General features: G+C 42.0%; 1 long non-coding RNA gene across 1 annotated transcript; it reads left to right on the top strand.

Annotated features, from left to right (window-relative positions):
• The first annotated feature begins 656 nt into the window (after positions 1-656).
• On the top strand, positions 657-21711 carry LOC117126479. The gene is made up of 3 exons (XR_004449070.1): positions 657-668; positions 15621-15629; positions 20498-21711. It is a non-coding gene; the product is annotated as an uncharacterized LOC117126479 (long non-coding RNA).
• The last annotated feature ends 1346 nt before the right edge of the window (positions 21712-23057 follow it).

Below are 23057 nucleotides of genomic sequence, written 5' to 3'. Positions count from 1 at the left end.
TATGATAGATATATGTCAGGATGGGATAACAAGGGTGCTTGAGTATGCAATCCTATGATCAATATTCTAGTTAATTACTCAAGAACAAGCAATAAGTATAGATCTATCATGAATATCACAACAAGGCAGATCTATAGTTTGGGACTAATCCCACAAACCTATCTGAACCCTGGATCTAACAGGTGGATCTACTCAGACATGAAAACAGAAATCATAGATGAATAGATATAAAAATGAAATAGAATAGATAAGAAAATCAATGGAGTTCCAGGAGGACTCTGATAGGAGTTCCCTCCTTCTCTCCTCTAAGAGAAACAATGAAACAGAAAACGTAAAGAAATGTAAAAAGCGTTGCCGTCAACAATGGCTTAGAAATGACATAAATAGGATTTCTGGTCGTCCAAGGGCATTCTGATAATTTGTGATTACTTCTGGTCATAAAATATACAAGGCCCACGATCTGGGTATCCATCGATCGACGTGCAGAGTGCTGCATCGATCGACGTGGATTCCTCTTCTCGGCAGCTTCCTCTCGCGAGGCAGACTGACCACTCTTCAGTAAAACAGGCATAACTTCTGCTACAAGATGCTGATTGACCTGAGACCGGTGGAATTGGAAAGCTAACTCAAAGCTCTATCTTGTGTCAAAATGTGGTCTCAATCTAACGGTCGGAAGGTCTCCATACGTAGCTAAACATCTGACGTGTCTGTGCAACTCTGCACCTCCAAAGGCTCCAAAAAACTCCAAAATCACCATATTTCTCCTAAACGTCCATGAACCTGTAAATACTCTAAATAGACTCCAAAACATAATAATTGTATCTTAAAACACTTTAAAACACTTATAAACCATAATTAAAAATGGGTAAAATATATGGTGTATCATTCATCCCAGGGCAGATCGCCATTTACGAGGCATTCTTTGATATCAGCTTTAGAGGAGTGATCCCAGCGCTTGTAGCGAGTTTATGCGATTTTTTTTGAGATCTCTCCTTCCCAGCTGAATCCTCAGTCCTGGAGATTACTCGTGGCCATTCAGAACCTGGGTGACCTAGAGAACTTATCCTTTGGGATCAATGAGGTTCTATTCTCTTATCACTTGGCCCCTTTGAACGGAAACGAAGGTCAGCTTCATCTTCGTCCTCGTAGCGGATTGCCTATTGTGGAGGAGCTTCAAAAGGGTGATCGTAAAGGTTCTGCTTTTAGTTAAAAGTGGTAGGAACGATATATTTTCGTGATGCTTCATGGACACTCCTATCATTGGAACTTCATAGGTAGGTCTAGGAGATACAGGTGGTTATACTGCCTTTTTTGATCTTCTAACCCTCTTATTGTGTTTGCAGCTGGAACGCACTCCGTTCTTCCGGAGGGAGAGGACACCGTTGTTCGAGCACGCCATCTTCCCCTTGATCGTCGTCAAGTATCCTTCTTACTTAGTGACAGCGCATTACACCGTAGCAGCCTCTGGGGTAAGCGTCTTTCGATTGGTGCACTTTGAATGTTCCTTTGTCTGAATTCCTGATGATTCTTTATCAGGGAATATGTCTGGGAATACTAGCAACGATCCTTTTGCGGCCTATCAAGAAGCGGCCAATGTGATGTCTCAAAGAAGGAATTCGCGAGCAGGACAGTATCCGGAGACGACTTGGTGATTACTGGCAGTCGTCGAGCTTTGACAGTGAAGATTGAACCTTCCGCCCTGGTTCAGACCAAAAAATCTAGGGGTGGAGGTATGCCGACCCGATCTTCGCAACAATCAGCCGAGGTTGCGCATTCCGTGGGAAGTCTTGCTACGGATTTGTCTAACTTGAACCTCCAGGTGTTTCCTCAAGATGACACCATTCTTCCTTCGGGAGATCCAATACAATTTTAATCTGGCTGAAAATAAAAACACAAATTGTAATATATATTAGGGATTTTTGCAGAATTGACCTACAACTTAAAGTCAAACACAAAACTAACCTCCCTTTTTTCTGAAAATTGGTTTTGCCCTATTCACCCCACAAGTTTATATAATTCACGAAAATGCCATCAATTTTTTTTTTCTTTTCGAAAATGACATTTTTACTCTCTCACCCTCATCATCTTCAAGTAATTACATGATTGCCATTGTCATCAATACCCTAACCACCATGAACAACCAATTTGAAGCTCTTAATGCTCCCAAAATCGAGTTACCCTTCTCCTTTTTCCATTCTTATGAACTAAACACAACATATCTCTCACTTTCTCTCCACATTGAGCTAAAAAAACCCAAGATTTTGATTTTACATTTTTTATGGTTCATAAAGTCATTGAAGCTAACGATTATGGGTGGGTCACTTTCGTTTGAGATTCTGTGTGCTTGGAGAAGCCTTATGTGTGCTAAGGAAGTTATCTCACCAATTTAAAGTATGAAATCGATTGTTTTTCCAGATCTGTTCATCAGACGACTTACATGGGAAGTTGTCTAGCAGTAGACGACTTACCTGGAAGTCGTCTGGTTAACGCAGAGGTTATTTTTGCAATTGACTTTGAAATCTGTTTTCTGAGACGACTGAAAGTTAAGTCGTATGATTTTGTTTGGTTACAAAAAAATCTCCAAAGAACCTAGACGACTTACATTTCAGTGGTCATAGGTTAGTTTTGCATTTGACTGAATTATTTCAGAAGTTTAACTTTCCCGGACGACTTACATTTCAGTCGTCTGGTGAAAATTGAAATATCAATATTTTATTAACACTATACGACTTACAATTAAGTAGTTATAGGTTATTTTGCAATTGAAAAAAAACTTCAATATTTAATTATACCCAGACGACTTACAATTCAGTCATCGCCCGACGACTTACATATAAGTCGTCCATGATTTTATTCCGAGATTCTGGTCAAACCTCGTAAATCCTGGACAACTTACAAGTAAGTCGTCTGACGGATGATTGAATTGTAAGTCGTCTATATATAATTAAATATTCAAGTTTTTTTTTCAATTGCAAAACTAACCTATGACGACTTAATTGTAAGTCGTCTAGTTTTAAAAAAATATTGATATTTTAATTTTCACGAGACGACTGAAATGTAAGTCGTCCAGGAAAGTCAAACTTCTGAAATAATCCAGTCAAATGCAAAACTAACCTATGACGACTGAAATGTAAGTCGTCTAGCTTTTTTGGAGTTTGTTTTTTTAACCAAAAAAAAGTAGACGACTTATATTTTAGTCATCTGGAATACTTAGATTGAAGTCGTCCGCGTCGACCTAAATGGACGACTCTCTGGAAGTCTACTAGATCACCTCCGTGGATGTCGTCTGCGTCAATGTTTAATAAACTTGCATTTTCTCTAAAACTATAAAGACTTTTTAACATTTTCTTGTTAATTCATGTTTATTAATGAATATTTGGGCTATGGAATGAAATTTATAACTTAATTGGTGATATTTATGAGGTTACCATCATTCACGTTAATTAAAGTTTTTAACTGATCCGAGAAGACTTCCGTCTTCTCCGCTAGTTTTTAAGTCTTCTGCGTTAGTTTTTGAATAACTTGTATTTTTAAGAGTGATAAGTAACTTCAAGATATGTAAAAGTCATATTTACAAAATATGTTCTCTCTCTTAGTTTTACTAAATTTGACTAAGTAAAAAACATGATATGCAAACTTATAAAAAATATGATATGCTTTGACTAGTTACTATTGTTTGTTTCCATCTCTTAAGTATTATTGTTATAGATAATAATGATGATTATTGTTATGAGTTGGAAGAAGAGTTAAAATGCTTCTTAAAATGTTGTATCAATATGAAGCTACCAACATTCTTGTTTATTAAGATGAGAAGAAAAACATTAGAGTTTATTACTGCATATGAGAAATCCAAAGATAAGAAAAAGGCTACTGAAGTCTATTATTTCATTGATTTGTAAATGTGTAAACACATTGTTAGCACATGTATTACATCTTGGGAAACATTATTACTGATTTTACAAAAAAATCACAACTAAAAGAGTAGACATGCAATTCACAAAACAGACCACAAACAAAACTATTACACATCATTCATCTACAAAGACAAGCTTGGACTCCACTTAATATGGAAGAAGACTTTGTCAGAGGACTTCCAGGAAGTCCAGACGACTTTTAGGGAGTCCAGACGACTTCCAGGAAGTCCAGACGACTTTCAGGAAGTCTAGACGACTGAAGTGGAAGTAGTCTGGAAGACTTCCTGGAAGTCGTCTAGTGCATTATATTTTAGACGACTAAAAGGTAAGTTGTCCCAGAAGTCTTCCAGATCTGAAAAACCTGCATATCAAATCTAGATCTGAAAAACCTGCATATCCAAAAACGTTCAAATGGCTTAAAAACAGAAAAAATGAGTGGAAGATTAGATAAATCTACCTTTATAGAACATACAAAAATACGTATCTAAAATTAATATATCTATCTTTAAATGAGTGGAAGATGAGTACCATCTGATTAAAAACCTGCAAAAAGATAGATTAGTAAGAAAGACATGAGACAAAACTGAAAAATTCAAATAAAGTTTGGTGTTTTCAAGTCAAAGAGATTAGAGTGGGTTTGGAGAGTATTAGTTTGGGAAAAGTAAGAACTTTATACAACAAAAAATTACCAAATGAAGAAAAATCAGACATAAAAACTTACCAAAACGCTCAGATCTATTATGAAAGGGAGACTTCGTAAGAAAACTTCCATGAAGTCCAGATGACTTCCAGGATGTCCAGACGACTTCATGGAAGTCCAGACGACTTCCTGGAAGTCGTCTAGAAGACTTCCTCGAGGTCGTCTGGACTTCATGGAAGTCATCTGGACTTCAAATCCAGATCTAAAAAACCTGCATATCCAAAAACGTTGAAATGACTTAAAAATAGAGAAAATGAGTGGAAGATTAGATAAATCTGCCTTTATAGAACACACAAAAATACATATCTAAAATTAATAGATCTACCTTTAAATTAGTGGGAGATGGGTACCATCTGATTAAAAACCTACAAAAGAGATAGATTAGTAAAAAATACATGAGACAAAACTGAAAAATTCATATAAAGTTTGGTGTTTTCAAGTCAAAGAGATTAGAGAGAGGTTGAAGAGTTTTAGAAAGATGAACATTACATTTTTGTTGCAGCCATTTGAGAGGAGGAGAGAGAATGTGTAAATTTTTCTTTATATAGGGACACAAAAAATCCAATTAGGTTAAATATTTTTGATTCAGACGACGAGGTTTGAGTATAGGTTTGGGGTTAAAGTCAAGTTGTGGGTTAGTTTTGGCAAATTCCCCTATATAGTATATATTAATCTTGTACAATACAATTTTCAAGAAAACCAAATATCATAAAATTAATAATAATTCATAAAAACCTGTTGTAAAAAATTAAATCACTTTTAAATAAATAAACAAAAAACCAATAGGTTAATATATGAATATTTAAATTACATCAAATTGCATCAAGTTATAAAATTATAAATATAATATTACGTATGGATAAAAAAATTATTATCAAAAAACTATATTATAATATAATATATTCTACACTAAATATATTTTACAAAACATAAAAATATAAATGGACATTTTATAAAATCAATGGTTTATAAATTTACATTGAACGCAAGTTAAATCCAACACCCGCGCGGGACGCGGGTCAAGATCTAATATATTATTATATTAGAGATTTATTAGGAAGGAATTCGAACATGACTTGTTGGCTACAACCATTAAGACTTGCTTTATAAGAATTTCATAGGTAAAAGATTAGAACATGATTTGGTGGCTACAACCATTAAGACTTGTTTTATAAGAATTTCATAGGTAAAGGATTAGAACAGGACTTGGTGGCTACAACCATTAAGGCTTGCTTCACAAATAATCCTAGGATATAGGTCAAAAAGAAGTGAACATGACTTGGTGGCAAATACCTTTAAGGCTTGATTCATGGAAGCCTGTTCAATCTTGGTTAATGATGTTGCATATAAGCAGACTTTTAACCAAGAGAAAAATTAGTAGAGAGAGAGAGGATAGGAACTAATGTTTACCTGCAGGTCCATATACTTGTTTGAGAATCCTTGAATCCTGTGATCGATACTCCCAAGGTAAAGCCTTCACTTTTATTTTATGCTAAGAAATGAGGTTGGTAGAGGAGAATGAAAGACAAGATTATGCTAAGTTGTTGGCTAGATGAATTTGGTTGCTAAGCTAGGATATGGTATGATGTACTTTTGTGATTAAGATTTCTTAGATGTGGATTGCAATATTGTAGAGGTGATGATTCTAAGTTTTAAATTTTGTGAGTCCATGCTGTTTTTAAAACCTCTTCCAGAGAGACTTCATATTTGTTTTGCTTGAGGACAAGCAAAAGGATAAGTCTGGGGGAGTTGTTAGACTATGGATTTGACTCATTTTCAACCATAGTCTATAGGTGTTTTTACTAATATTTATACTATTATAGAGCCTATTTATTATATTTATAAGATCAGGAACGTTTTGGAGATAAGTGATGATTTTGGAGTATTTTGGAGAAATTTGGAGCAAGCACCCGAGATGACCATATAGATCGACAATCGGTCGGTATTGGAGGGATAGAATCGATCGATACACAAGTCATGGTGTCGATCGATAGAGAAGCACGCAGGAAGCCCGTTTGGTCACAGCCGACTTGAAGCCCAAGATTTCACTATTTTACAAGATTGCTCCTGACGAGTTTTACCCTAATTATATAAGCTTTGTTGCCGCCATGTTAGAGGCAAAGTGTGCTTTCTCTGTGTTTCATTGTTTTATTGATAGATAGGAGAGAAGATCCAAAGATATAGTTTTTGATTTGAACTTCATTGATATTTATCTTATTTATTCTATGAAGTTTTTATACTTAACTGTTGTCATGAATTGCTTAGCCATGTCTGAGTTGTTTTCTTATTAGATTTAGGGTTTAAATAGGTTAGGAGGGATTAGCCCAACTATGGATTGCTGAGTTGTGATAATCATCTTTAGAATTGTTCATTAATGCCTTTGTCTAGATTAGCTACCTAGAACTTGCCCTATGACTGATTGATAAAAGCCATAGCTAATTCTCATCCCGAAAACATTCTAATTGAACTTTGTTTCTTACTATGAGCAAGGCGAGAGCTGATCTAGTAAGCTTAGTAAGCATTCATTCAACCTGTGTATAAAGCTTAACTAGAGCGCGTCGATCGATATCACACTTGAATAATCGATCGACGGTGCAAAAGGGGTATCGATCGATACGCCCACTGGAATATCGATCGACACTTTCTATAGATCAATATAACGAGAGTGGAGATCATAGATCTAGTTAATAGTCAACAAGTCAATGCTCGCAAAGGCCGAAAGACTTGTTGATCAAATAGTTGAGCTTTACATTATCATGCATGCAACTCATTAGGCATCTATAGGATTATAATTCCAACTTTCCAGAATAAAAGCCCTAATTCTAGCTATTTCCTTTTTAAGCACCAAAACCCCCAAAACTTGCTATTGAACAAATACTTGTTCAATATAAGAACTGCAATTTACTTTTAAAGTCTTAAAAACATCTTGCTCAACAAATCACATTAGTGACTCTAGGTTCCCTAGCTCCCTGTGAATTCGATCCCTAAGTACTACAACTCGACATCTTATTTGAGAGAGTATAAATCACTCCTTATGGTAATTTGAGTGGTATCAGATTCCTGCTCAGATTCGCTCTCTTCCACGTCGTAGGTCTGAGCCTCCTTAGCCTTTTCACGCAACGGCGCGTCTTCTCCCGATGCCTTAGGTGGGAGATTTGCACCCGTTCCAGATTTAGGTATCTCCAGAGTTGGCATAGGGCGAACTCGAGCCTGGAATCAACGCTTTTTGTTGCTTGTCGTGTTGAGGGCTTGGTTCTCATTTCGGAGGTTCAGTTTCTCCGATTCGAGTTGGCTGAGCATTTTGGCGCTCTGCTCCAGTTGCTTGGAGTGTTTGTTGAGCTTCTCCTTTAAGCTCTGGACTTCTGAGGAGAGCTCGGGGTTCCCCTTCCTCCCGAGTTCTATGCAGCTCGGTTACTCGACTTGGCAGATCAATGAGTTGTTTCTGGAGTTCGGCTTCTCTCTTAGTAGCCTTGGGTAGCTCGTTCTGCTCATCCACCGCCATTATCACGTAGTTTAGATTAATCCCCTCCTTCTAGCGCCAAACTGTCTGGGGATTTTTTTGTAGGATCTTTGTGAGTATTACATAACGATGGACAAGGCTGGTATTCGTATAGATTTTGTGAGTGTTTATAAGTAATAAGGTAGAAAGAGACGTTTTATTTGATCAAAGAGCTGGAACTACAACAGTTTTGAGAAAGAGTTCTTTCTACCGGGGATCTGGAGGCCAGTGTCCTGCCTGGGGTCTGGAGAAATTCAATACCTGAGTATTTTTCCCCAACAGATCCATATACGGAAAAATCGTCCATAAAGACTTCCATGAAATCTTCTATCATATCTATAAAGATTGACATCATGCATCGTTGGAAAGTGGCAGGGGCATTACAAAGACCGAATGGCATTCTGCGGTATGCGAATGTTCCGTAAAGGCATGTAAAGGTGGTCATTTCTTGATTGTCAGGATGGATAGGGATTTGAAAAAATCCAAGGTATCCGTCTAGAAAACAGTAGTATTGGTGATTTGCCAATCTTTCCAACATTTGATCAATGAAGGGTAAGGAAAAGTGATATTTTCTGGTGGCAGAGTTTAGCTTCCTATAATCGATACACATTCGATGTCCAGTGACAGTTCGCGTGGGAATGAGTTCATTTTTATCATTCTTAACAGCTGTAATTCCGCCTTTCTTAGGTACAACATGCACGGGGCTCACCCAATTGCTATACGAAATTGGGTAGATGATTCCAGCATCTAGAAGTTTGATAATATCCTTCTTAACAACTTCTTTCAAGTTCGGGTTTATGTTGGGGTCAAAAACAGTTACGACGGAATTACCACCCGAAAATCCTCGGAGATCGTATTTCCGAAAAAGATAGTAAAAGAAGAGATGTAATTTTCGTAAAAATAACTTATACGAGGTTTTTACGAAGAAGTATCCTTTGGGATTCAAACCGAACAAACCAAGCTCGGTCGCTACGTAGCGACCGAGCTCGAGCCAAAGCTCGGTCGCTACGTAGCGACCGAGCGATCGTCCCGCTCGGTCGCTGTGTAGCGATTGAACCTTTCCGAACATCGATACGACACCAGTCCTTGCATTCTCGTCAAACCTTCGAATGCTATCTCCCGAAGACCGTAGCAAGCTCAGTCCATGTTTCCCGCTATTCTAATTCATCGATCAAACTTCGCGGATTAGAAACCGCGGAAAACTCGTAGTAAACGTGTCGAGTCGGAAGACGGCCCAAAGGGACCTAAAACACGACTCGAGGCCCATCCTACGATTTTTCCTAACCAAAAGCCCGTGAACCACAGCATGGTTCACGCTTGGCCCACGAGGAAGGATGAATGTCAAGTTTCCGCGGATAAATACGGAAGTTTCGAAGATAATTGTGAAGATCGGGAAAAGTGGAATATCTCAATTTTTATGCTATGACGGCTTAAGGGCAGAAGAGTAAAAGCGTAAAACGACCTTGGAGCTAGTATATAAGGAGTCCTAGGCGAGGAGCAAGAGGAGAGAACTTTTTCAGAGCAAACTTAGCACTTAGAGCAATTTAGGCAATTTTCCGTTTTTGTTATTTCGAGCTGCGACACAATTAGGTTTAGCCGTCTTAGGGTTGCTAGAACTAGGAATCTCGCCGACAGCTCTCGAGCCCAGGCTTATACCTTGTTGTAACGCTCATACGCAGATTCGGAATAAGATCTACTTTGCTCTCTTTTCGATTTCTTATTTTTATCGTTGTTATTCTCGTGTTCTGATTGCTTGACGTGTGGTAATTAACAGATATCCGGGTCCTCTGGGAAATTAGGGTTTTCCTAGTTTCCTTATTTAAACGGAAATCGACAGTGTGAATTTTGGTTCCCACAGTTTGGCGCTAGAAGGAGGGGGACTTACGGATCAATCTAACCCGCAAAAGCCACACACAATCTGACATGTCAACCAACGACGCGGATAACGTGCAAACTCCTCTTAATGGAGGCAGCGGCACCGATCTCCACACTCCAGTAGCGGACGTATCCGCGGCCAACGCGCAAGCCAACGCCGCGACGCTCGAGGAGTTCAAAAAGATGTTCGCCACCTATGAGAAAAGGTCGGAAGAACAGGATAAGCTCGTGAATACCTTGACCAAACAGGTTGAAACCTTAATGGCAAGGACCCAAGCTATCTGTCCCCGCGGAACCACCAAAATCCGCGGGAAGAGGCTCGACTTCGCCACCCCACTCGATAGAGCAGGACGCGCGCAGGAACGACCTTCCGGTCAAAACCCTAGCGATAAATCTCCCGTCGAAAAGGGGAACCCTGAAAATCTTCCGCCCCCTGCAAAGGACTCGGAGGATAACGAAGCCGAACACATTGACCTGGATCCTAGCGATGTCTCCAACGACACCGACGAGGATGTCGACAGACATCCAAGAAGGACCAGAAGCCGATCCGCTCGGGAAGGCTCCCCGTTCGAAAAACAAATGACGGAAGAAGAAGAAGTCGCCTATTGGAACGAACAAGAGGAGCTGGCCGAAAGGCAAACAGAGCTCACTCGCAGTAAACGCCGACCGGTTCGGAAATCTACTGACGAGACATCGGATATCTGCGATCTTCGCGACTACATCACTAACACTGCAGCAGAAGTGAGAGCCGTAAAGTCTCAAATCCATCATGCTACTAGTGCTGCCCCCGAGATCGATCGACTGCTGAAAAGAGCTCGAAAGACCCCCTTTACCAGTCGCATTTCGGACATGAGGGTGTCTGATCCGGGAAAGATCAAAGTACCAAAGTACGATGGTACGGCCGATCCAAAAGCGCACCTTCAGGCTTTCCACATCGCGATGGGAAGAGCAAGACTGAAGGACGGCGAAAAAGATGCCGGCTATTGCCGCCTGTTCGTCGAAAATCTCGAAGGACCAGCGCTCGAATGGTTCGCACGCCTTCGTCGCAACACCATCGGGAGTTTTCGACAGCTCGCATCGGAATTCCTCAAACAGTACTCTGCATTCATAGACAGAGAAACCTATGATGTTGACCTCTGGAGTCTCTCCCAGAGGGAAGACGAACCCCTCCGCGAGTTTATCAGTCGGTTCAAGCTGATAATGTCCAGGGTCAGCGGGATAAGCGACAAAGTGGCCATCGACGCGCTGAGAAAGACGCTCTGGTACAAGTCGAAATTCAGAAAATGGATAACTCTCGACAAACCGCGAACGATCCAGACGCCCTCCACAAAGCAACGGACTACATCATAGTCGAAGAAGAAACTAAAGTCTTATCGCAAAAACATAAGCCGGCAAGACCATCCTCGAAAGACGCAGATCCGAAGGGGAAAAAGAAAAACTCTTGTAACGACAAGTACGTCCATCACGAGGGGGAAGATCTCCAAGGGGCGCATAACTATGCGATCAATTCGGATCAAGTCCGGACCACGGGCAACACATGGACTCGCAATCAAGGGTATGACGAAAACACCTTCTGCGAGTTCCACCAATCCCGAGGACACTCCACGACCAATTGCAAAGTCTTGGGAGCAAGACTGGCCGCAAAGCTACTCGCTGGAGAGCTTTTGGAAGTAACTAGCGTCAAGGATCTCATCCTCGATTCTGATCGGCCTCCAAAGACTGATAGAAATCCGCCCGCTGAAAAATCCCCTCAACGAAACCAACCTGGGGATAAACGCGGTAGGAGGCCGGATGACAAAGGGAACGATAACAATCGTCGCAGAGTCAATATGATCATCGGAGGATCACAATACTGCGGCGATACCGTGTCGGCCATCAAGACTTACCAATGGAAGGCAGAATCAAGTGCAAATTGGCCTACATGGTCTCCTCCTCGAGACGGCCAAAGTTGCTCGATCACCTTCACAGAGGAAGAAGCCGGTGGTATCGACCAACCTCACTGCGACCCGCTCGTCATAGATCTCGTCATACGAGATTTAGAAGTCAGAAGGGTACTCGTCGACACGGGAAGCACGGTCAACGTAATCTTCCGCGACACTCTCAAGCGGATGAGTATCGAACTCGGAGAAGTAATTCCAACGCCAAAACCACTCAAGGGTTTTTCAGGCGAAGTATCGATGACTCTCGGATCAATCCAATTGCCAGTCATGGCAAAGGAGATCACGAAAATCGTCGAATTCGCGGTAGTCGATCATCCCGCTATCTACAACGTAATCATGGGAACCCTATGGCTCAACGCCATGCAGGCAGTTCCGTCAACCTACCATCTGGGTCTCAAGTTCCCAACGCCGAGCGGAGTCGCGGCCATCTGGGGATACCAAAAACAGTCGCGACTATGCTTCTTCGCGGAGCATAAGTTAAGGCAAATCACGGCTTCTGCAAACGGCAAACGCGCGAAGATAGATCGATCTTCAGCCAAAAGCGCCCCGGGAGAAGACGAAGTAAAACCGTCTATCGACGCAAACGCAGCGGACGTCGAAGCTCGACATAAATCCGAAGCCCACGCGACAACTCTACCGGAACATCCGGAAAATAGCGTCGACCCAGCCACGATCGACACGGTCAAGGCGGACATCGCGACATCCACCGCCGAGTAAGAACACTCGCGGCACGAAACAGAACTACGAGATGGCTTGATCCTCGAAAGGGGTACGTAGGCAGCTCGTCAAAAAGACGAGTTCAGCTATCCCCCTCTCTAAAAGGGGGGGAAGTGGGTGCGTATACTCGTATACTCCCACAATCGCCATTATTGTAATCGAGTTTTTAGAAACTTCAAAAACTTTTACAATATACATCGTCCTTTTTATCGAAAACGCTTACGCTTCAGTAAAACGCAAAAGAAACTTTCAGGACACGCCTGGAAACATTAAAACATCCGGTTTACGCTTGTCTGCGGCCTCATCCGGCCCAAAAATCGTAAAAAAATTATTATCATCTTTCAAACACACAAATACACACGTATAATCCTTGAAATAACTGCGAGACGTCGCAAAAGTTAAAATTCAAGGATAAATACTAGCAAATTATCCGAACGCGACCAAAAACCTTACTCCCCGTTCGTCGATTGGCCCCGACGAACACGCCAGCCGTCTTAAACAAACGCAATCCGATCACTCTTTTGATCTTTAAAAAACGTCCAGCACAAGGACAAAAGCGCGCTACAACAAAAATCCGAAATTTTGATTTAGCACTTCCAGTTGATTCTGAGAAGATGCTCGATTCGTACCATACAAGTCATATAAGCCGAGAACATATCGCGGACTTTAAATCGGTGCGAGTCAGGAAGAAATCGCAACAGGAAAAACGATAGCCGGCTAGTCACCGCACAAACCTTAACCGAAAGTAAACCTAGGTCTTGCCCTAAACCCAACGCTCTGGTCTCAAACATCTCAAGGCATGATATCTAAAAGATACGAGATCCTAAACCATGTCTCTCCGTTCATATCTCAATGTTCTCGAAAATCGTAAAATAAGTAAATTTTTACGAAAATCACGAACGAACCAACAGATTGAACGTCTAATCAGAACTAAATACGAGACGACAACTCGTATTTACTTCAACCCTACTCAGGAAAACTCGAAACAAAACATTTATCATATAAATAAACCGCGTAAAGCGGCAAGGGATTCAAAGCCACCAACGGCCAGTCCCGGTAAATACAAATACGGCCATCTAGGCCTAAACGAAATCCAAATTCAAAGGGCCACACTCGGCCGAAAACAGATAAAAGGATAACTGATCCATCCCTCATAATCCAAAGTCAAAGTCCCCGGACAACGAAGCACCGAACGCATCCGCGGGACGATCCACTTCCTCGCCACCATCGGGAAAACCGGTCGGAACCTCCTCGGTATCAGGGGAAACCGGGATGGAATCCCAGAACCCTTGAATCCTCTCGTCAATCGGAGGGATAAGCGCCTCAGCATGGGCACGGTCACTCATCCCACTCTTCATCAGGCTCATTTCCTCTTCAAACACATAGTCATCGGCTCGCGTCCTCCAAAGACTTCCGACCGAACCGTGGCACTCGCGAAAGTCACCCACCGAGGTAAAGGCATTCTTGAGGTTCCCATACTCAACCTGAAACTGAGATGCACGAGTCTTCATCACCTCGACGATTTCTCTTTTGCCTTTCCTCTCCGCTTTACGAACAGCCCGCGCATGATCACGAGTAAGCTGCGCCTCTCGCTCCAGCATCTCGCCTTGCACGCGAGCGAGATCCCGCTCCGCTTTCTCCGCTTTGAAGCGGTAGACCATGGCTTCTCTATGGCCCGCCTCAATGGCCGAGCCCAGCAAGCTCAGGCCCTGCAAAATCGATTGGCATGTTATAAATATATACATAGGACAATCACCAAAAAATTCTCAAAAAAAAAACTAACCCCATTGATGATGCGAGATCCTTCCGCAACGACTCTCGGCCTCGCCGATTCTTTCGTAGGAGGAGGAGCATCGAAACCCGATGGCAGCCCAGCAAAGAAATCATCGAAATCCGGAATAGGGGCCTCGCTCGAACCGCTCCCGTCGCCGTAAGCAAGGTTCGGATCCCATCCTGGAAGCATAGAGTCATCCATCGAAAACTCTATGTCGCCAAGATCGACATCTTTTCCCTTCCAAGAGCTCGACTCCGGCACCGCTGTTGGAGCTTCGACGGGATTCTGGTTGTCAGGTTCGGAGTCGCTTCCCGTGTCCGCATCCAAAGCAGGACCGGGTTGCACGAATCTCAGTGCCTTCTGAACCCTCTTCGGCGTAAAAGAAGTCCAGAAGAAGGGACCATTCCTGAGAAGATCCCTCACCGAAATAATATCCTCGGGGAACGGAGCAAAAGGGTTGATGAAGGGACGATCATTCGGCAACCTCCGGAACAATGGAATGCAACTCTCTTCGACGGATGCAGTGTCTATACGGACAAAGAAAAAAAACTTCTTCCACGAGTTGAAGTTCGAAATAAACTTCTTAACCACTGACATAAATTTCCGAGGGACCAACCTATGCTTATCCGTACCCCTGACAAGTTGAAGCCTCAAAAGCGCTTCATAATGATCGACGGAAAGGGAAATGCCATGCTCGTAGCTTAGGATCAGGATCCCAATAAGGTGCTAAATGGCAAGGGGTGTCAACTGACTTATCGCAACTTCGAAACGGTCCAACACTCGGACGAGAATTTCGTGTATGGGGAACCAGAGGCGACAACGCACTACGAACGCCTCATAACAAGTAAAGTAACCCTCCGGGGGGTTGTTAGCACATTCCCCGCGGCAGGGAACCCGGAACTCCACAGCATCCGGGATGTGGTAGAACGATCGCATCGTCGCTAGAAACTCGTTAGTAGTCCTGCTTGCATCCTCTTCCTCGACTCCACGATGGACCTGGACCGGGAACGGCTTCTCCTTGGGAGGGGTCAACGAGCCATAATGAGCAACCCACCATGCCTCGTTCTCGGCAGGATGCACCGAGTGAGGCACGAACTCCATCTTCGGAACGACGAGCTCTTCATAAGGACTCGCGGACGAAGACCCTTTTTTCGCAATCTTTTTCTTGCTCGACATCTTTACACTTCTCTTGAGAGAATAGAGGAAAAGGGTGGAGAGAAAGATAGAAAGTTTTTTGAAAGATCTTAAAGAAAAACAAGAAAGTGAAAAAATTATGGAACAAGTTACCTCCCTTCTTATAAGACATGAGGATTTACTATTCAAGCTCGGACTTTCGGATATTAATTCCATCCATCACGCCTAACTTGCCAAACATGCCTAACCGCACGCTAGGATCCTACGATGCATGATCCTAACGGGCTGGGGGGCTAACTGTTGGGGTCAAAAACGGTTACGACGGAATAACCACCCGAAAATCCTCGGAGATCGTATTTCCGAAAAAGATAGTAAAAGAAGAGATGTAATTTTCGTAAAAATAACCTATACGAGGTTTTTACGAAGAAGTATCCTTTGGGATTCAAACCGAACAAACCAAGCTCGGTCGCTACGTATACACGCCGTCCGGTCGCTACGTAGCAACCAAACCCGAGCCAAGCTCGGTCACTACGCAGCGACCGAGCGCTCGTCCCGCTCGGTCTCTACGTAGCGACCGAGCTTGAGCTAAAGCTCCGTCGCTAGGCAGCGACCGAGCGATCGTCCCGCTCGGTCGCTACGTAGCGACCGAGCCCGAGCCAAAGCTCGGTCGCTACGTAGCGACCGAGCGATCGTCCCGCTCGGTCGCTACGTAGCGACCGAACGATCGTCCCGCTCGGTCGCTACGTAGCGACCGAGCACTCGTCTCGCTCGGTCGCTACGTAGCGACCGGGCTCGAGCCAAAGTTCGTTCGCTGTGTAGCGATTGAACCTTTCCGAACATCGATACGACACCAGTCCTTGCATTCTCGTCAAACCTTCGAATGCTATCTCCCGAAGACCGTAGCAAGCTCAGTCCATGTTTCCCGCTATTCTAATTCATCGATCAAACTTCGCGGATTGGAAACCGCGGAAAACTCGTAGTAAACGTGTCGAGTCGGAAGACGGCCCAAAGGGACCTAAAATACGACTCGAGGCCCATCCTACGATTTTTCCTAACCAAAAGCCCGTGAACCACAGCATGGTTCACGCTTGGCCCACGAGGAAGGATAAATGTCAAGTTTCCTCCGATAAATACGGAAGTTTCGAAGATAATTGTGAAGATCGGGAAAAATAGAATATCTCCATTTTTATGCTATGACGGCTTAAGGGCAGAAGAGTAAAAGCGTAAACCGACCTTGAGGCTAGTATATAAGGAGTCCTAGGCGAGGAGCAAGAGGAGAGAACTTTTTCAGAGCAAACTTAGCACTTAGAGCAATTTAGGCAATTTTCCGTTTTTGTTATTTCGAGCTGCGACTCAATTAGGTTTAGCCGTCTTAGGGTTGCTAGAACTAGGAATCTCGCCGACAGCTCTCGAGCCCAGGCTTATACCTTGTTGTAACGCTCATACGCAGATTCGGAATAAGATCTACTTTGCTCTCTTTTCGATTTCTTATTTTTATCGTTGTTATTCTCGTGTTCTGATTGCTTGACGTGTGGTAATTAATAGATATCCGGGTCCTCTGAGAAATTAGGGTTTTCCTAGTTTCCTTATTTAAACGGAAATCGACAGTGTGAATTTCGGTTCCCACAGTTTAGCCTTCTTTGATGTTCCACTGACGATTTGGAATCGTCTTCTAAGTCAATTCGGGTGCATGCACAGATCTGGAGAGATACCAGGAATATCCTCGAGAGAGTATCCGAGGGCTTTCCTATACTTGAGCAGTTTATTCAATAACAACGCAAGTTCTCCGTTGGTTGTAGACAAAAGCATACTTGAGTCCGGCGGGCAATTGCTTTAACTCAATTTTAGTGCTTTTTCGGGATCTCGATTTTCTAGAGGGGATGGTTTTCGATCGACTGCGGCGTTTAAATATCAATCTACGTTGATTTCCAAATCGTCATCCTCCACGTCATCGACATTGCTACTTCTACACTTGTGTCCATACATCACGCGTATTCATCAGCTCTGAGTTTGATGCTAAATGTTTCCTCTTCGGTAGATGTGAGCATATGTCTATGAAGGATTCTTCAGCCAATTCAGAGATATCGTCCACGTAAGAGGCTTGTTTATCGATTAAGGGTCGTTTTATCAGTTTTTCCATATCGAAGGTCATTGGAATGTTTCCAATATTTAAACACATCCGCCTTCCTTGACGTCGATGATCACACCAGCGGTAGCTAGAAATGGTCTACTTAAGATGAGGGGATATTTTGTGTCATTCTAGTATTTCAACACAACGAAATCCATTGATACGTGACAGTCTTTAATTCTTATCGGCACGTCATCTAGTACTCCCTCATGTACTCTAACGGATCTATCAGCAAGAACCAAAGTTATTTTGGTTGGTCTGAACTCATTGTATCCCAGAGATATCGCGACAGAGTGTGGCATGAGATTCACGCTGGATCATAGGTCACAAAGGGATCGAGGAAAACTCTTATTTCGTATGTTACAATCTAGAACAAAACTGCCCGGATCAGGTCTCTTGATCGGAGTTTCGCCTTGGATTAATGCACTCACTTCCTCCGAAACTATCAAGGCGCTGTGTTCAGCAGTTGGGAACCTGTTGGATAGCATATCCTTTAAATATTTCTTTATCGAAGGTGATTCTTTTATGGCATCACTTAGTGGCATTTCCAACGTGATTTTATCTAATGCTTTCTTGCAGATCGCTTTATCCAATTCTCCCTTAGTTTGCGTCTTGTTAGGAGGAAAGGGTGGCAAAGTCCTATACACTCTCTCTACTGCCGGCTTGGCAGGAGTCGAGCGTCGATCGACATTGTTTTCATTATGTCGATATATTTATCATAGTCGGTAGATCGACATTATTCCCTTCTTGTCGATCGATTTCTACATCTTCTTCCGACTCCTCCTCTTCTTAATCGAGGTTAATCGCTGCTTTTTCAGCTTCAGGAGGTTTTTCTGCAGAAGTGATTTCTACAATGCTCGGGGAAAGGCGTTTTCCGCTTCTTAGTAACACAACACAAACTTGGCGTCTCGGGTTTGTGTCAGTTTTTCCAGGAAGGAATCCTTCATCGCTTCTGACAAACCCAGCGTTATGCGCAACATGGCTATCCAATTTCTTCACATGGTCACACAAAGTTTTAAGCTTATCATGTAAATCAGAATATACGAAATCCAATTTTTCATCGAGAACCGCATTTATTTTCTGCTGGCCTTTTAGAACTTGTCCCATCATAGATTCCAGCTTGCTCTTATGAGTCTGTTCTGCCTTGTAGGTCCTTGTGAAGCTCATGTTTCGCTGCTGATCGGCAAGTCTTTGTTTGTGAAAGCCAGTTTCATCGGTGAGGTCTACATGCTCTTCTTCATCTCCTTTACGTAGAAAGGTCTGACTCGCATCGGTAAACAGAACTTGCTCATCTCCAATCACAAAATCATGAACTGAATTTGACGTTTCTTTCACCTCAGATATCCGATCTCCATTCGAATTCTCGGCCATCTTCCTCCTCTCGAGATCAGTCTTCTTGGCACTAGTGCTAGACGCCACATTTTCAATGAGCCTCATAGCTTCTTCAGGCGTCTTGGTTTTGAAGTTCCCTTGACTCGCAGCGTCCAAAGTCGCTTGGTATGTCTAGTCGAGACCTCTGAAGAAAATATTAAGTAGCTGGATTTCAGGAAAACCATGGTGTGGGCAGTCTCGCTGGTAGGCTTTGAATCTCAACCAAGAAGCCTTAAAAGCTTCAGTAGTGCCTTGAGAAAAATAATAGATCTTATTCCTAAATTCTTCGGTTTGTACATCATCGAAGAAGTTGTTGAGGAAGACGCTTTTGATATCACTCCAGCAAGTCAAAGATCCTGGCTGCAATTGTTTCAGCTAGTGAGTCGCATCTCCAGCAAGGGAGTGCGGGAAGAGTTTTCAAAATAGGTAGTCTTCAGAGACTCCATGCAGCTTGATGTTAGACACAAAGTCCTCAAGTGCTTCGATATGGTCTATGGGGTTTTCATGAGGAAGACCATGAAAGGGGTGCTGACTTACAAGAGAGAAATAGTTGGGTTTCAGCTCAAAGTCTTTTCTTTGGATTGCTGGAACGGATCGCAGACCTGTTAGTGTAGAACTGATCAGGTATGTTGCAATCTTCAAGCGTTCAGTGATGCTCCAGTCCAGCATTCAAAAAAACAGCTATTCCAATAGGAATTGGAGCCCTATGTCTATAAATAATTTGGTTTGGTGCATTGCATACTCGATCTTTTTGATCTCCTAGAACTACTTTTCCATTATTTAAATAGGTAAGAACATACTTAAGCTTAGTAGTAAAAACAACTAGATGAAGAATTAATTAAATAACCCTAACAAAAATTTAAGCTAGCAATACATATATCAACATTATGAGAAACCTCAATCTAACAGTAAGATTACTAAGACATATTCATAAAAGACATGGTTATGATGGTCTGAATAATATTGCAATAGATAAATAAACATAATAGAGTAAAGAAACAAAGGGTGTTCAAGGTCTTCCCTCTCTCAAAGTGTACAGATCTCTCTCTCCAATCCTAAGCTCTGTCTCTCTAGAATAGTATGAAGCATAGCCGTCGACAATGGCTTAGAAAAAGTAAAATAGGGTTTCAGCTCGTCTAGGGGTATATTGGTAAGTCCAGGGGTATATTGGTAATATGTGGTGACTTCTGGGCCTAAATTGGTCACGAAACAGGCTTGGCCTGTTTTCAGGTTTCACCGTCGATCGACATTATGGGTGCACCGTCAATCGACATTCTTTCGTCTCTTCGACATCTTCCTCTCGCGAGGCAGACTGACCACTCTTCAGTAGAACAGGCATACCTTCTGCTAGAGGAGGCTGATTGACCTAAACCCGGTGGCATTGGAAAACTAAGTCAAAGTTCTATCTTGTGTCAAAAGATGGGCTCAATGTAACAGTGGGAAAGTCTCCATCCATAGCTAAACATCTGACGCATATGTGCAGCTTTGCACTCAAAAGGCTCCAAAATCTCCATATTTCTCCAGAACGTAACTGAACCTATAAACAGTCTAAATAGACTCTATATAGTAGTAAATATATATTAAGACACTTATAAACCATGGCTAAATATGGGTAAAATTCATGGCCTGTCAACAGGTTATCTCCAGAATTCGATGGCGAAATCGAGAATTAAAGGGCAAATTGTTGAGAAAAAATACTCCGGTATGAAATTTCTCCAGACCCCGGGTAGGACACCGGCCTCCAGGCTCCTGCTGAAAGGAGCCCTGGTTCCGACTCCTTCCTCCGGGTAAAATGGAAGTTTTCTACTTAAGGGGATTCTTCCATATTGTCGAATATGGAAGAGTTTAACCTACTTCACCGACGTCTGCAAGACTATATAAGCGGAACCCATACCCTATAATAAGGGATTGACATTCAGAAACTAAGAGATTAGAGCTATGCAGCTAGAACTAGGGTTTATACACCAAACTTTGTAGTTCATGCTCATATTATCAATAAAATATCTCTTTCAGTCTCAATTCTTGCTTGTCTTCCAGCTCTTCTATTGTTCTATGGTACTCTCGAAGATCCTACACAAAAATATTCCAATAGTAATTGGCTGACGACAAAGGAGGTTGCCAATGAGCTTAATAGCGTTGTGGCAACAAGCAACAGGTAACTCAGACAGTCTGCCAAACTGAGACCGAAGAAAAATGTGAAAGAAAAACTGAAACAAAAACGCAAGCAGAAACATTTATCTGGAAGAAACGATCTGACAACACAGATTAAAAATTAATAAAAACAGAAACATGCAAATAAAACAACACGAGTTTTAAACTAATTACAACCAGAAAATATGTGCACTAAGGATAAGAGGCGAACACAGAGTCAGAGCTCTGAAGAGCAGGCGGAATATGGTAAAAGGAAAAAGAAAACAGAAAACCGAACATTGGTACCCCTGAGTTTTCAGAGGTCGTGGCTGTTTGGCGGCTCTGGCTGTCAATCTTCCCCGCCGACGTAAGTCTTCAATTTTGAAACCATGCCAGTAAATTAAAGTCGATCGGGAGCTGCTGCAGATGAATTAGAGCTCACAGCAGATGAATCAGTCACCAGGGAGAAGAAATCGCCAAGACTTTTCGACTTTTAGTTAAACGAGAGAGAGAGAGAGAGAGAGAGAGAGAGAGAGAGAGAGAGAGAGAGAGAGAGAGAGAGAGAGAGAGAGAGAGAGAGAGAGAGAGAGAGAGAGAGAGATGTTAGTGCAAGATGACACAACGATAGGTAATGCAGAAGATAACTAAAGAGACAAATCACACAAGCACACCAAAGCTTTTATTAGAATCTCCTTAAACAATCTATTACAAGATCTGCTTAATTCATCTTTTACACGTCAGTGTTAACACCCTAACACACGCTACTGAAAGATCCTAAGCTACCCGCTTATGTCTCTTCTCCGTCAAGTACTTCAGCCACTGCTTCAGCACGACCCAAGAACACCTCCAAGAGCTTATCTCTCTCTCTCTATAAGATCAGCCTCTGTGTCTCTGTCTCTCTACAGACGACTCCATAGCTATCTTATACTTATTCTCCATGTTCCCGAAACCCTAGTCTCCAAGGCAACATGTATGGACATCTTCCATAACAATAAGTGCAGCTTTCCTTTTCTTGGAATGCACGTATTCCTCTTTTTTTAAGTCATAAACTTGGTCCTCAAGTTTATTCCTCTTTCCATATCTCCAAGATACTCCCTTGCTCTCCAAGTCTACACGACTCCAGCTCAGCATCTTGACTTCACATGGTCTTCACCACTCACTACGACGTCTGCTTCAGCAACTACGTCAGTGACTATTTCAGGGCAGACATCTACATCTTATAATTACCGCGATGGTTTTCGGCCGGCGAAGTAACTGGGTCGTTTGTCTTGAGATTCGAGACAGTGTGCAAAGGCCAAAGTGGCATTCTCGTGATTTATTCGGGACAGCAGGGTGGGTTTACGTCTTTTATGGAAAACTTGCATAGGGTCAAATAGTACTGCCACCCAATCTTCAGATAAAAACTAAGGGCGACCCAAACCGCAAACTAAAAACTATTCCGCGACCCACTTTCCCATTTTTTTCTAGATATCATGCGATCTATACTATTATTTATGAAGTAAATTTTTAGAATCGAGCTTTCTCGTTAAAAGTTAGAGTGGTTAATATCATTTATACCTTTAATGAATAAATATATAAATAAATTAAAAAATAAAAACGAAATTTTAATTTATTTGATTAGATAATTGATTAAAATTAATAATAGTAAGAATTATCCAAAATCTAAAAATATAATTTTAAAAGAGATAATTTTTGTATATATTGTATTGATATCTGAAAAAGTCTTTTAGTAAAAAGTTAAAAACATAAATTATATAACTAAATATTAATCAAAAAAAATCGTAATTAGATAATTAAAAGTAGAATATTGAATTATCCAAAATCTAAAAATATCATCAAAAATATAATTTTTATATAGATTGTATTGTTATCTGA

The sequence above is a fragment of the Brassica rapa genome, chromosome A07, assembly GCF_000309985.2.
Source record: "Brassica rapa cultivar Chiifu-401-42 chromosome A07, CAAS_Brap_v3.01, whole genome shotgun sequence".
NCBI classification, from domain to species: domain Eukaryota; kingdom Viridiplantae; phylum Streptophyta; class Magnoliopsida; order Brassicales; family Brassicaceae; genus Brassica; species Brassica rapa.
Note: the sequence above shows the minus strand (reverse complement) of the source record. Positions and strands in the feature narration are given on the sequence as shown.